We start from the raw sequence: 15,344 nt of genomic DNA, 5'->3' as shown, positions 1-15,344 counted from the left end.
TGCAAGACACATTTGATTGACATCTATTCATTGCAGGATATGTCCTATATCCATTCATTATTTATTTATTTATTTATTTATTTATTTATTTATTTATTTAGAGACGGAGTTTTGCTCTTTCACCCAGGCTAGAATGAAGTGGCGTGATCTCAGCTCACTGCAACCTCTGCCCCCGGGGTTCAAGCGATTCTCCTGCCTCAGCCTCCCAAGTAGCTGGGATTACAGACGCATGCCACCATGCCCGGCTAATTTTTGTATTTTTTTTTTAGTAGAGACAGGGTTTCACCATGTTGGCCAGGCTGGTCTCGAACTCTTGACCTCAGGCGATCCACCCACCTCAGTGTCCCAAAGTGCTAGGATTACAAGCGTGAGCCACTGCGCCTGGCCCTCTATATACATTTACTTAGGTCACTTAGACAGTCCTTTCGCAGTTGAGGGGAAATAAAACTGTAATATAGAAACCTCAGTCCTTGAGGCAATGAAGACATCAGGAGCATTGAGAACTTGATGAGTTGGTGCATTTCTCCACTGAGCTTGGCACAATAGGCCTAATACTCAAGGAGAAATACCTTCCTTTTTCCTGATCTTTCAAATTTATCCTGAGAGAGGGGTTCTCATATTCTTCCTAACTGGGCACAGGAGCAGTCTTGGCCAGGTGGAGCTGGCAAAGCTAAGGTGGTGCAGATAATGTCAGGCACTGAATGGATTTGAGGAAGGTGGTGAGGGGATGGTTGTTAGAAAAGAGGCAATACATGCACCTTGTGTAGGGCTGCAGGCTTTTTTACTGTTATCAGGAAGAGAAAATCATCATCATAGCCTCAGTGGCGGAAGCAGCAGCAGCAGCATATCAGTGATAGCACGTAGGAGAGGTTTATCCTAAACAAAAACATTTCCTGGTAGAATCACAGGTTCCAAGGTGGTACTGAGCGGGCCCTAGTTCAACTTTCAACTTTTCAAACTTCCAGCCAAATAATTTTAAGCATTAATCAACTTGCATAAATGAAAGCATTTTACTTTTATAGGGACCTAACATATCTCATAAAGTTTGTTTGTTTAAAGCTTTCCCCTAGCTTTTTCCTCCAGCAGACATTTCCAGGGGTTTCAAGACTTAAGTTCCTTATCACTCCCTAACACACATGTACATACCACACCTCTATGCTGTGCAGGAGGGAAAAGTAGGGGCAAGCTTATTTGTCCGTTTCAGGATGAACAGATTAAAAGCAATTTTTGTTATACCAAACTCAGTAAGACTTTCCAGATTTTCTCTTCCTCATTAAAAATTTTTTAAAAAAATATTCCTGGAAACAAGTGAGCCAGTAAGTGTAAGATTGAAAGCTTTCCAGGTTATTTACAGACTGAGGTTTGACATTGATGAATATACTAAAAAAGAAATCAGGTAATGTGGTAATAAAAAAAAAGGGAGGGCAAAGAGAAGCAAACTCAGTAAGTCAATGTAATCTATAACTTGTAGGTGACATTCTGACATACTCTCCCAACTTTAAAACTCCATATAGAACATCTTCAAAGCCACCTTACCCCTTAAACTGGGGCAAACTACTATTTAATTTCATTTTATTATTATTTTTAAAAATATATTTTACTAAATAGGAGGTCTCCCATGTTGCCCAGACTGGTCTCCAACTCCTGGACTCAAGTGATCCTGCTGTCTTGGACTCCCAGAATGCTGGGATTACACGTGTGAGCCACCATGCCCGGCCTATTTTAGAGTTGATTTTTGAGACTGAGTGTTTAGGAAGACGAAAATGTCTCTATTTAGTGAAGAAAGGCAACAGCTCAAGGAATTTTCTGTTTTAATAAAAGCTGAATATAGACCTACATAAAATTTTAAAGCCCTGAGACAGTCAATGACAAATGAAGTTTTAGTACCTAAAGAAAATACGGCATCGTTCCACATTATGTGTATCTTTAATGCCTACGCCTACCTTTCGTTCATTTAGTGAGCTGAAGAAAAAAATATTCAAACCCTTATATGCATTTCCTTAAGTTCCTAGAATACCGGAATACTGACACATACGATTGCACTATTTCATATCTGTCGAAGATGATTCTGAATTTCACTAAAAACCGCAAAGGAAACCAATAGTCACACAATAATTCTGATAACCCCACCAAAGAGGAAGTAAAGAGAGTAAGTTACTCTAAAAGTCTGATAGGGTAGAAGGGCCTCAAGGTTCAGTCCATGAGGACCTTGATTAACCTTCATCTTTACGCCCCCACCCCATCCTTCCGGGTCCTCCCCCTTCTTCAGCGGAGGCTCATAGGAAAGGTGCGTGGATTCAGACGGACACGATTCTAGCTGTGGCTCCTCCACTTTCAAGGTTGCTGTTTCCACAGCTGTCAAGCAGGATAACCATACTGTTGCACTTCCCTCACTGGGCTGCCGCCAGCATCATATAGAAAAACGCTGTCCCAACATAAGCCAAACCCACCACTACTGGGATAGTCGCCAAACAGAACTCAGCTTCGGTTCCCCTCCCGGCAAGGCTGGTTCGACCTACAGTCAACAGGAAGCTCCTGGAGGCAGGGACAGGATCCCTGCCTCGGAAGGAGGCAAGACGTGAACGTTTTTTGGACGGCGATCAAGATGGTGATGAGGGTGTGAGTAACGCTCCCGGCTCACGCGGTTGGGCTTGAGATTTTACTACCAACGACAAAGGGTGCGGAAGCATAGTGCTGAGAAGCAAACACCCAACCAAAAAAACTCAAACCCGTCCTCCCGCACAAAAACAAGCCCCAAAGCTCTGGGCACTACTGAGAGCCGGGCCAAGGAAAAGAGAAAAGCGGAAGGGCGGAATCGGGGCGCCCCATTCAATCCCCGCGGCAGCCGAGCGTCGGTGGGTTCGCGGGTGGGCAGGGGCGCCGCGGACCTGCTCTCCGGGCAGGGAAGCACCTCCTCCTCACGCCCCCTCAGCCTGCGCCGCCCCCGGGAATCCGCCCCGGACCCCGCCGCCATGTTGGGTCGGGAGAAGTGACAGGGACCGGTCGCCTATCCTGACCACAGCAAAGCGGCCCGGAGCCCGCGGACGGGACCTTATGGGGGTGTAGGCGCCGGAAGGCTGGGGGCCCCGGAGACGGGCCGGCGCAGCCCGAGTTCCGGTGAGCAGACAGCGGCGCGCGCAGGTACCCGCAGCCCCCGCCCCGCGCCCGCCCCCGCTAGCAGTCAGGGGGCGGGGCCGGGGGGAGGAGGTGGAGAGTGAGGCCGAGGGGTGGGGAGCCCGGGAACTCCCTCCTCTTGAAGTAACGCGTCCCGGGCCGGCTCTGCCGTCGTTGCTGCCGCCGGGCGCCCCGGGACGAGGAGGTGGAGGAGGGAGAGGGCCCGCGGGCCTCGCCTCCGCCCTCCGCCCCCTCCCGCCACCTCGAGCTGCGGTAGCAGCGACTCATGAGAGCGCGGCCGGAGGACAGGTAAGGACCCCGTGGGGCCCCGCGGGCGGAGGGTTCCACCTCTGCCCCGACAGGGCTAGGCCCCAGCGCCCGGAGCCGCCACCGCCGCCGCCGCCGTTCCCCGCCCCCGCGGGCGCGAGTCGGGAAGTTGGGAAGAAACTTCTCCCCTCCCCCGGCTCGCCCGGCGGGCTTGTCTCGTTCCCCGCGCTACCTGCTCGTCCCTGACTCGGTCTCTGCCCCGTCCAGACCTGCTGGGTCCCGCCCAAGTCCGACCTGAGGTTCAAGGGGCGTGGGGACACTCCCCACCCCTTGTCTTTGGGGTCGTGTGGACCGCCCGGCGACGTAGAGGAGGGGTTTATTTTTGCCCCCACGGCCGAAGTAGGGGCGAGGGAAGCGGCCCCTTTGGGTCCTAAAGGCTGGGGGGGTCAGTGTGTCGGCCGACGCCGGTAGCAGCTGTGCGGGGAGAGGAGCGGGTGTGTGGGGCGAGTGGGTGAGCCTCTCTGGCTTTACTTGGTTTGATTGAAAACCGCAACATGTTTAAAGTTTTCCTTTGTTTTGGATTGGGGGTTGGGAAATTTACCATTCAGCGTTCACTTTTACGGAATCATGCCACTCCGCCTCCCGTTGCGTTCGGTTCCCTGTCCACATGTGTTAAAGAAAATTGTCTTAAAGTGTGTTTTTCTTCTTGATAATTGCTTCCAGCTTTCACTTTATTGGGCATGGGGCAAAGCTGTTTTAAGAAGCTCTTTGAAAATCAAGTCTGGTGTAGGGACTTTAGTTTTTGTTTTGTAATGAGTAGGTACTTAACAGTTCGGATTTGGTTGAATCATTTTCTGTATAATTGATACAGGCGTGGAATAACATACTATATATAATTTATAAATTATTAAAGGAAATAATGAAAGTCTTTGGTGGAAGCACAATTTTATGTCCATTCCATTTATTATGTGTATACGTTCCACGGGTGTGTTTTTACATAGTTGATTTCACATGATATTATAGTATCATGTATTATATATAACTGTAAGATTACAGTGCCACAGCTATCTTGATAATTTTAAATATTTAAACCATCCTGTTACATTTCTAAAGTTAAATTACTCACTAAGAAAAGTATTACTAAATGTATACACGTGACTGTGCATTTAAGGAAAAGTGCATGGTAAATCTAATATCTTAACTATCAGTGCTTGGCACACCGTGGACAGGAAGCATTTTGAATGGTCGGGTAATAAAGGAGTATCTTGTATTAGCCAAGGATCTTGTATGCATCACTTACAATTTTCATATATTGCACAGTAAGAAAGTTTTACTTTAGCAAATAATATATATGGCTTTTTTGTTTTTGTTTGTTTGCTTATAAATGTGAGACCCCTGCCACAATTGACATGTAAGAAAAGGAAGTTAAATTGTATTTTTATTTTTGGACATTAGCTAAAAGTCGGTGGAGATTTTAAATGCTGGTTGACAATTCAGAGGGTCCTACATTTGAAAAAGACAATTGCCTTTGATCTGAAAACAAAACAGTTTATATCCATGTTTCCAGGAAAAAAGATAAAAGGGCTCTTAAAATATATACTCTGTTGTAACCACAGTAATGTTATAATAGCTTTAATTTCGCAGTTAGGTTTTGCTGACTTCATAAACCACAAATTGATTCCTTTCTGTTCATCTGAAAGTGAAATTACAGCTTTGACCTGTCTTCCTGGGTTAGGTGGAATTTGTCTTGTGGTCGAAGTATAATATTAATACATGGGCTGTTTTTGTGTGTGTGTTTTAGTTCAGGAAATTCACAAGCTGAAAAATTGTCTATGCAAGTAAAATTTCTTCATGGTATGTATTGATAAAAGAATAAATGTGCTAAAAGACTAGAAGTAAACCTGTATAGTGAAATATTACCAACCAATGTTGTAAGACTGACTTACTCAAAGTTGAAATTTGCATCATGTTAGACAGTAAATAATTTATTACTATGGGTAGTTTTTCTTTACAAAATCAGTGTAGACATCGTTTATTAATTCTATTAGCATTATAGTAAGAAAGAAGACTAATGCCAAAACAATTTTTTAAGTGATGCTAAGCTCTGGGGTCACCCAAACTTGGGTAATTAAAAAAAAAAAAAACCTGCAAGGAAATTTCTGTGAACGTAAAAATAGAAGCATAGAATACCTGTGGTTCTATGAAAGGAAATATATGGGAAGAGGAAGGAGATTGTGATAGGGACCTGGCTTCCGAAGTGGTGACAAAGTTCTTTTAACCTGGTAGGAGTTACCAAGGGTATTGGTCTTAGTGTAATTCATTAAGCCCTACGTTTGTGTGCAGAATCTGTTTCTCTTTTATTTTATATGAATTTTTTTTTTTTTTTTTTAAGGAATCCAGTGTGTAATGTCTATATATGGTGCTTGGTTTAAGAACGTAATTTGGTGACTGACTTTCGAACACTACCTAGGCTATCCTTTGCAAATAGGATTAGATTTATTAAATCATAATTGTCATATACCAGCTAGTATGTATAACTACTTTGAACACGTCAGGCTGGGCCCGGTGGCTCACACCTGTAATCCCAGCACTTTGGGAGGCAGAGGGAAGGGGATCACTTGAGGCCAGGAGTTTGAGACCAGCCTGGCCAACGTGGTGAAACCTCATCTCTACTAAAAAGTACAAAAATTATCTGGGTGTGGTGGCGCACTCCTGTAATCCCAGCTACCTGGGAGGCTGAGGCACGAGAATCGCTTGAACCCGGGAGACAGATTGCAGTGAGCTGAGATAGTGCTACTGCATTGCAGCCTGGGCAACAGAGTGAGACTGTCTCAAAAAAAAAAAAAAAAAAAAAAAAAGTCAAATACTCCCAAATGTACGATAATTAGAGAATTTTTGGAAAAAATTTCTAAATAAAGTTCTAGTTAGTTTTCTTTAGTAAGTTAATTGTTTTAATATTTTGACAGAAGACACAGGTTTTACAAAATTAAAATCCGCTTCGGCTTGTATGTTGTAAATAACCAATAGAAGATAATCAAAATGTTTATTGAACAAATGGATACTGTTCTGTCATCAAATACTCTGTTTTTCTGAAAATTACATAACATGACAAAACTCAAAACTCAATTATGGCATCAAGATGGTAAGTTTTGACTTTTATCTATTTTTGGTTTTCTAGAACAGTAATTCTTTAGATCAGTAATTTCAGCCTTAGTTTTTCTATTAAGAATGCCATGAAATCTCAGCATAAAATAAGTTTTTGTTTAAAGTTTATGAAGATTTACAGCACCTGAAGGATGAGCATGTTTTGGTTCAAAAGGCAAATTACAATATGGTGTTGGAGTTTCAGAAATGGAGAGAATCATTGGGTCATGCTATTTTATTTGCTTTATGTAATGGCTTGCTATTTTAGTTGTTGATATTGTGGCTTTGCATTGTTGTAGAGTTGAAGAAGAGATCTCATCTGTGCCAAATTTTTATATCACAGGAACTTTCGGTCATGTTATAAAGGTGATGTTTGTGGTGCACGCTTTGTTGTGTGAATATTTACAGGAAGTTTTAGTAAGATCTTCCATTGTTTAGAACCCTACATGGCTTAGGTCACCTTCAGTTCACATTTAAACAGTTTTATAATGTAAGTCCTGTAGCGAGGTACAACTGCTTTTCTTTAAAGGAAATAATCTGTTTCTATTAAAGTGTCTTGTCTTATTGGTAGTTCGTGTATGGCTATGGTAGGGTATGTATTATCTCTTTTCTTCCTCTCAGCTGCTCCAGTGCCACAATTAGGCTGAGTATTGCTCAGCTGCAGCTGCTGGGTGATTACCAACCATCCAGCTCCTGTCTAAACTCAGAGGCAGATTTAGCAAAAGGAGCTATAGTAACAGTAGAGGGTGAAAGAGAAGAGCCAGTGCTGCCGCCAATATCATTTTCACATGTCTGTATGCCAAGGAATCGTTGGCTGCAGCGGCACTACTGTTGTCTTGGAACTAGCAGACTTGATGGCAATATATCCTGGTCTGGATTGGGTTTACCTTTGAGATCTGAAAGCCCACTCCAGGAAAGACAGAGAATCCTGTAATTTAGAGTATAGAGTAATGTACTGTTGAGGTACTAATGGACTGAGTTACAAGCCTCTGTGCCTCAACTCCTTTTCCCCCGCAAATCTAGGGTAGCAATGCCCTTCAGTTTCTCTTGTTCAAATGTACAGTAAGCTGTGAGACCGCAGGTTCCTTGAAGCAGTATACTTCATTTCACTTTAAGCTGTGATTCTTAGAATTGCTCCTTTTACTGTTGTTTAGGGGAGGGGAGTAGAATTGCTGGCATATAGGTTCTTTGGACTCTACTTTCTCCTAGGAAGTGGAAGGCCTTCAAAAGGGATGACTTCTAGAATCAGCTATACATTGCATATCCCTTGTGGCTGCCTGAATTTTGCTAGTAGGAACTCTGCATTCTTTTCCTTTTGTTCTTTCTTTATCCCTCGTGTTTGAGAAAGATGGACATCAACAGTTGTAAATACGTTATCAGCTATATATGGCAATCCCCAGACTGGAAGATGCCATAGGCAAATTTTGCTGCTTCTAAAATGCTGCTCAGCTTATAAATATGCCAAGCAAATAGCAGCAGTCGCATCTTTTCTGTTTTTTGTTTGTTTGTTTGTTTTGCTTTGTTTTTGAGACAGGATCTCGCTCTGTTGCCCAGACTGGAGTGCAGTGGCACAGTCACAGCTCACCGCAGCCTTGACCTCTGGGGCCCAAGGGATCCTCCCAGTTTAGCCTCCTGAGTAGCTGGGACCACAGGTGTGCACCACCATGCCTGGCTAATTTTTTTTTTTTTTTTTTTTTTGACAGAGTCTCACTCTACTGCCCAGGCTGGAGTGCAATGGCGCAATCTTGGCTCACTGCAACCTCTGCCTCCCAGGTTCAAGTGATTCTCCTGCCTCAGCCTCTCGAGTAGCTGGGATTGCAAGTGTCCACCACCACGCCCGGCTAATTTTTGTATTTTTAGTAGAGATGGGGTTTCACCATGTTGGCCAGACTGGAGCATGCCTGGCTAATTTTTGAATATTTTGGAGAGATGGGGTCTCACCGTGTTGTCCAGGCTGGTCTCAAACTCCTAGGCTCCAGCAATCCACCTGCCTGGGCCTCCCAAAATGCTGGGATTACAGGCCACCACACCCAGCCACAGGAGCGTCTTGTCCTTACTTTTACCACTACTATCTACTGAAAATCTGGAGCTATTCCTTTGATTTATCTTGTCTTTGGAATTTGGTAGTTTGGGGTTTGGCATTTGGGATGGAGATTAGAGAGGATTGAGAAAAGTAGTGCTCAAACTTGTATAACCAGAGGAAGGATGAGGTACAGTTAGACCATGCATTTGAACAGTAAGAAGTACACATCATTATGGCATATACTTAGCAAGAAATTGGTGTTATGACCTCTTTGTGCTCCCACAAAACACTTATGTCAAAACACACCTCTCCTTGTACTGTAATTATTTCTTTCCATGCTTGTCTGTTATTCTTGACCTAGTATTCACTGTGTCAAGGAACTGTTTTATAGCAATCTTTGAGAACAGCCCTTAGCACAATAAATACTAAATAAATTCTGAATTGTATGTAGGGATGTGGTTCTGGGCAGATTTATATGAATTTACACTTACGGACTTTTCGCAAACAAATCTTTTGAGTACACCTCTACTAAAATGTTATAAAACTAGCTTAATGCTTTTTCATAGCTCGAAGTTAATTCTTTAGATTTTTGTTCTCAAGGTTTTGTTCTAGAAGGTGATTTTACAAAATAGCTTAAGCAATCCTTCAAATATGAATTTAAAGTTCATTTTGATATTTCTAATATGAACTGAAAATTCATTGTAGAACTAGTCTCTAGTAAGGTTTATTTTAAATAAATACGTTGTACTATTTTAGTGAAAAAAGAAAGTCCAAGTTATGCTAAAGAAGAATCCTAGATTTTTAAAAAACGCATTTGGTATCTCATCACAGTAGTGACAATCAGTATTACAATTACGACTTGTTCATATATACCTAGGACAAAAAGAAAAAGAAGTCCTGATTTTCTTGTGGTAACGTGTGTGAAGGAATGCATAATTCATAGGTGTACTTTTGCTGGGTTATTGGGGGTGAGGACGGAACAGGAAGTGCTGGAAGGAAAAGGACTGACCACTGAAACTTCAAGATTGTCTGGTTTTCAGCCTCTGTTCCCAGCAAAATGTGGATTCTAGGTTTTCTTCAACTGACTTAAGAGGATTTTCACTTCTCTAATTTTTTAGTGTAACTTTTCAGTTTCTTAGCATTAATTGGAAATTGGGGTGAGGTGGAGAAAGTTGGTGGTTGTTGTGTATAAGCTAATACTTCACATTGTTTCCTGGCAAATGTATTGACTTCTAACTTTTGTTCTGATGTGATTAATATTTTACAAATAAGGATACTTTAAAAATAGTAGCAGTCAGACATTTGGGAGGAGCAGAGAAGGCAATATGGTGTTATAATGAAAGGACTGGAAGGTAGAGCACTATCTAGATTTTAGTTTTATTTCTGACAGTGAAGAGGTGTTTAGCCTTGGTCAATTCAGTAAACTCCCTAGGCCTTAGTTTTGCGATTTGAAACAAAAGGTAGTTGGGCCTCATGGTTTCTAATAGTTTCTCAGCTTTATATAAATGTGTGCTCTGCCACAGTTGAAGTTGTTACAATATAGTCATGCTCTGCCTAAGGAAGTTTCAATGATGGTGATCTTTTTTTTTTTTTTTTTTGAGACGGAGTCTCGCTCTGTCGCCCTGGCTGGAGTGCAGTGGCGCAATCTCGGCTCACTGCAAGCTCCGCCTCCCGGGTTTTACGCCATTCTCCTGCCTCAGCCTCTCCGAGTAGCTGGGACTACAGGCGCCCACCACCACGCCCGACTAATTTTTTTTTGTATTTTTAGTAGAGACAGGGTTTCACCGTGGTCTTGATCTCCTGACCTCGTGATCCGCCCGCCTCGGCCTCCTGAAGTGCTGGGATTACAAGCGTGAGCCACCGCGCCCGGCCGATGGTGATCTTATAAGATTATAGTAGAGCTGCCCTATACAGGTGTACCATTTTTTATTTTTTTATACTGTGTGATTACTATATCTGTTCTACATTTGGTTATGTTTAAATACACAAATACTGTTACAGTTGCCTGCAGTATTCTGTACAGTTGCGTGCCGTACAGGTTGGTAGCCTGAGAGAAATAGGCCATACTATATGGCCCAAAGTTGTATTCAGCTATGCCACGTAGGTTTGTGTAAGTACACTCTAGAGTGTTCACATAATGTCAAAATTGCCTAATGAGGCATTTCTCAGAATATATGTTAAGTGATGCATGACCGTATTGATAACATTTTAAGGAAATGTTTGAGTCTAAAATTTGGAATCAAATTAGCTATAAGTAAAGATTATAAAAAACTGACCCGTGGACTTGGCATGGAACTTTCTCAAGCAAATTGCAGTTTTACTAATTAAGCAAACATTTATTAAACCTGTGGTGTGACAAATACCATGCTAGGTTTTTGGTTTGTGTGTGTTTTTTTTTTTTTTTTTTGAGTCAGAGTCTTACTCTGTCGCTCAGGCTGGAGTGCAGTGGCTCGATCTCAGCTCACTACAACCTCAGCCTCCTGGGTTCAAGTGATTCTCCTGCCTCACCCTCCCAAGTAGCTGGGATTATAGGCGTGTGCCACCACACCCGGCTAATTTTTGTGTTTTTAGTAGAGAATGGGGTTTCTCCATGTTGGTCAGGTTGGTCTCCAACTCCCTATCTCAGGTGATCCGCCCGTCTTGGCCTCCCAAAGTGCCAGGCTTACAGGCGTGAGCCACCTCAGCTGGCCTCTTTTTTTTTTTTTTTTTTTTTTTTTGAGAGACTCAGTCTCACTCTATTGCCTAGGCTGGAGTGCAGTGGTGCAATCTCGGCTCACTGCAACCTCTGCTTCCCAGGTTCAAGCAATTCTCCCTGCCTCAGCCTCCTCAGTAGCTGGGATTACAGCTGTGTGCCACCACGCCCAGCTAATTTTCTTATTTTTAGTAGAGTTGGGGTTTCACCATGTTGGCCAAGTTGGTCTCGAACTCCTGACCTCAGGTGATCTGCCGCCTTGGCCTCCCAAAGTGTTGGGATTACAGGCATGAGCCACTGCACCTAGCCCAGATTTTTTCATAATAAAATCAGAAAAATGACTTAATTATTCTGTTGAAGTGGATAGTTATGATGTCAGTTAACAAGTAATCGTGGCTATTTGAATAAAAACTTTGCAACATTATATGAGAAAAATAGCCACTATCAAAATTTACATTTAATTTTTTTAATTGACAAAGGTATGGACAACTTGTTCTGGATAGTTGTCTTTATACACATACAGTTAATATTTAGAACAAGACAAGTATGGCATTGGAAAATGGTTAGCTTTTTTAGGTTTGTAAAATAGATTTTCTAAAACAAACTAAAATTATAGTGTTCCGAAAGTTTGTAAGTTGATGTTTTGAAAATTAGAATCTGTTTTTCCAGGAAGTCTTTTCTGTAACATAAGCCTTTTGGCCTGATTTCTAGGCAGCCCGTTGGAGTCTTATAAAAGCCTCACAAATAGGCAAAATAATACTTTGGTGGTAAAATATTTTCTGACTGATTCTCAGTTTTTGCCTTGTTTTTGTTAACTGCTGAGCTCTTTGAACAAATAAAATATTTGGCCTACAAATGCTCTGATTATGAGGTGGATGAACCTGTAGCCTTGCCAATCACCCTCCTTTCCCACCTTACCAGCTCCTCACTATTTAAAAATCACTGTTTTCAGTTCCCTGTTAGGAGACTGAGATTCTCCCAATAAGGCATTGCTATTAAGCTTAATTTAAGTACAGAAACTTCCCTAGGTTTCCCCACCTGCTTGCTAGGCGCAGTGAAACCTGCCTCATACTCTAACCCTATGGGACAGTATGAGGTATAGAAAAGCTTCAAAAGATTGGGAGTATTAAACAAAAATAGTAGAAAAGGGTTTGGGAAAATAAGGAGTGTTATAATATGGAGTTTGTAACTTTACCTTCTCTGTCCTTTTTTATTTCCCACCCATTCACCTCGCTTTGGCATTGGGTAGGGAAAGAAGAAAGCCTCTCCTGTGATAGGTGCTATGCCACACTTTATGCATTATCACATTTGATTTGAATCTTTGAAATATGTTTCCAAAATAAACAGAGAAATTAGGAATGAGATGGGTATTTATTTTTTGTTTTTGAGATGGAGTGTCACTCTGACACCCAGGCTGGATGCAGTGGCAAAACCTTGGCTCACTGCAACTTCTGCCTCCCAGGCTCAAGTGATCCTCCCACCTTGGTCTCTGAGTAGCTGCTGGGACCACAGTTGTGAGCCACCATGCCCAGCTAATTTTTTTTTTAATTTTTAAAATTTAAAATGTTTCACTATGTTGCTCAGACTGGACTTAAACCCCCTAGGCTCAAGGGATCCTCCCGCCTCGGCCTCCCAAAGTGCTGGGATTACAGGTGTGAGCCACCATGCCCGGCCTGTTTTTTATTTTTATTTTTTTTTAAAATAGAGACAGGGTTTCACCTTGTTGCCCAGGCTGTCTCGAACTCCTGGGCTCAAGTGATCCACTTGCCTCAACCTCCCAAAGTGCTAGGATTACAGGTGTGAGCCGCTATGCTGGGCCCCTTGAGGTAGGTATTTATTACAGATAAAGAAACTGAGGATCAGAAAGTATATATAATTTGTTAAGGTCACACAACTGGCAGAACTGGGATTTAAATCTAGGGCTGACTACAATCCTGTTCCATATGCTATAACTTTCTTAGGAATGAGGAGCAATGATGGAAAGGGAGATTCTTGTCTTTTTTCTTCTTCATTAAATAGTGCATTTGAATTGCTGGCAGAGAATGTTCAATTAATACTTTTTTTTTTTTTTTGAGATGGAGTTTCACTCTTGTTGCCCAGGCTGGGGTGCAATGGTGCGATCTCCGCTCACTGCAACCTCTGCCTCCCAGGTTCAAGCTATTCTTCTGCCTCAGCCTCCTAAGTAGCTGGGATTGCAGGCATGCGCCACCATGCCTGGCTAATTTTTTGTATTTCTTTTGTTTTTTTTTTTTTGAGACGGAGTCTCGCTCTGTCGCCCAGGCTGGAGTGCAGTGGCGCAATCTTGGCTCACTGCAAGCTCCGCCTCCCGGGTTCACGCCATTCTCCTGCCTCAGCCTCTCCGAGTAGCTGGGACTACAGGCGCCCGCCACCACGCCCGGCTAGCTTTTTGTATTTTTAGTAGAGACGGGGTTTCACCGTGGTCTCGATCTCCTGACCTCGTGATCCGCCCGCCTCGGCCTCCCAAAGTGCTGGGATTACAAGCGTGAGTAGTCAGGCTGGTCTCGAACTCCCGACCTCAGGTGATCCACCTGCCTCGGCCTCCCAAAGTGCTGGGATTACAGGCATGAACCACCACGCCTGGCAATACTTTTTAATTATTTTATTTTCTTTCATTTTTAAGAGATATGGTCTTGCCGCGTTTGCCCAGGCTGGAGTGCAGTGGCATGATCATAGCTCATTACAGCCTCGAGCTCCTTGGCTCAAGTAATCCTCCTGAGCAGCTGAGACTACAGGCTTGAGCCACTACACCCACCCTACACTTTTCTTTTTAATGGAAGTAGCTTTGTACTGCATGTTTTATAATAGATATCAATTGTTAATTAAGGTCAGATATTAAATATATTCATTAACTGAAAAAGATGTGTTATTACACTAACAACTGTAGCAAATGCTGTCTTTTTGTAAGTTGGGGTTTGTAATGGAAAATGATATACTAAGTCCAAAACATTCTTCATCTTTTTATAAAATAAGGTGTTCATTCAGCCAGATTAACAGAGCATGTTTTCCCAATCAAGTTTCTTTCCTAAACTTAATTCATCAGAAGAATAAAGAAACGTGCAAAAGATGAGTTATTACACTAAACTGTTTCAAGTGTTGCCCTTTTATAGGTTTGGGTTTGTGAAGTCTATATATTCTCTCTGTATATACACATACACACTCTCTGTACATATATATGTAGTTTGTACTCAGATCTGTCTTCTGCCTCAAAAGCTGGATCAAATTGCTACTGTACAATATTGCCTTTATTTCTACTAATTATATCATTTATTTCTAGGTGAGTTAGTAGAAATAGATGGAAGGTCTTTATTGCCTGATGGTTCAGTTAACATTTCAGACGTGTTGCAGAAAGCCATTTTCTAATTTGCCCTGTCAATAGAATAGCAGTTTCCTACATCTTGGTACAGACTCATCAGCCATTCAAGGCTATACTTCTAGGGAAGTGAGGATTCTTCCATACTGGCTTGTTCCTCATTCTTATAGACTTCTATACTAGTTTGTAACCATAAATCATTTTTTTGAGACAGGGTGTCACTGTGTCTCCCAGGCTGGACTCCATTTGCACAATCACCATTCACTGCAGCCTCTTCTTCCTGGGCTCAAGCGATCCTGTCACCTCAGCCTCCCCAGTAGCTGCGACCACAGGTGTGCACCACTATGCCTGGCTAATTTTATTTTCTTTTTATTTTTTATTTTTATATTTTTTTGAGATAGAGTCTCTCTCTGTCGCCCAGGCTGGAGTGCTGTGGCGTGATCTCAGCTCACTGCAACCTCCAACTCCCTGGTTCAAGCGATTCTCCTGCCTCAGCCTCCTGAGTAGCTGGGATTACAGGCACAGGCCACCATGCCCAGCTAATTTTTATATTTTTAGTAGAGACGGGGTTTCACCATGTTGGCCAGGATGGTCTCGATCTCCTGACCTCCTGATCCTCCTGCCTTGGCCTCCCAAAGTGCTGGGATTACAGTCGTGAGCCACCACACCCAGCCTTTGTTTTTATTTTTTCCAGAGATGGGGCCTTCCTGTGTTGCCCAGGCTGGTCTCAAACTCCTGAGCATGATCCTCCCCAACCTTGGCCTCCCAGAGTG

At 42.8% G+C, this 15,344-nt stretch overlaps 1 protein-coding gene across 2 annotated transcripts in view; it reads left to right on the top strand.

Moving 5' to 3' along the window:
* Nucleotides 1-273: 273 nt before the first annotated feature.
* YES1 (YES proto-oncogene 1, Src family tyrosine kinase) overlaps nucleotides 274-15,344 on the top strand; it is a 100,694-nt gene continuing 85,623 nt past the window's right edge. Inside the window, exon 1 of one of the 2 annotated variants that reach the window (XM_055236919.2) lies at nucleotides 274-3,141. The gene's annotated coding sequence lies outside the window, so the exon portion shown is untranslated. The remainder of the gene's footprint in view (nucleotides 3,142-15,344) is intronic. The other variant, XM_063640683.1, reaches the window with a different exon arrangement.

This window comes from Symphalangus syndactylus, chromosome 1 (genome assembly GCF_028878055.3).
Source record: "Symphalangus syndactylus isolate Jambi chromosome 1, NHGRI_mSymSyn1-v2.1_pri, whole genome shotgun sequence".
NCBI classification, from domain to species: domain Eukaryota; kingdom Metazoa; phylum Chordata; class Mammalia; order Primates; family Hylobatidae; genus Symphalangus; species Symphalangus syndactylus.
The sequence above is the reverse complement of the archived record's forward strand: the minus strand, read 5'-3'. Positions and strand labels throughout refer to the sequence as shown.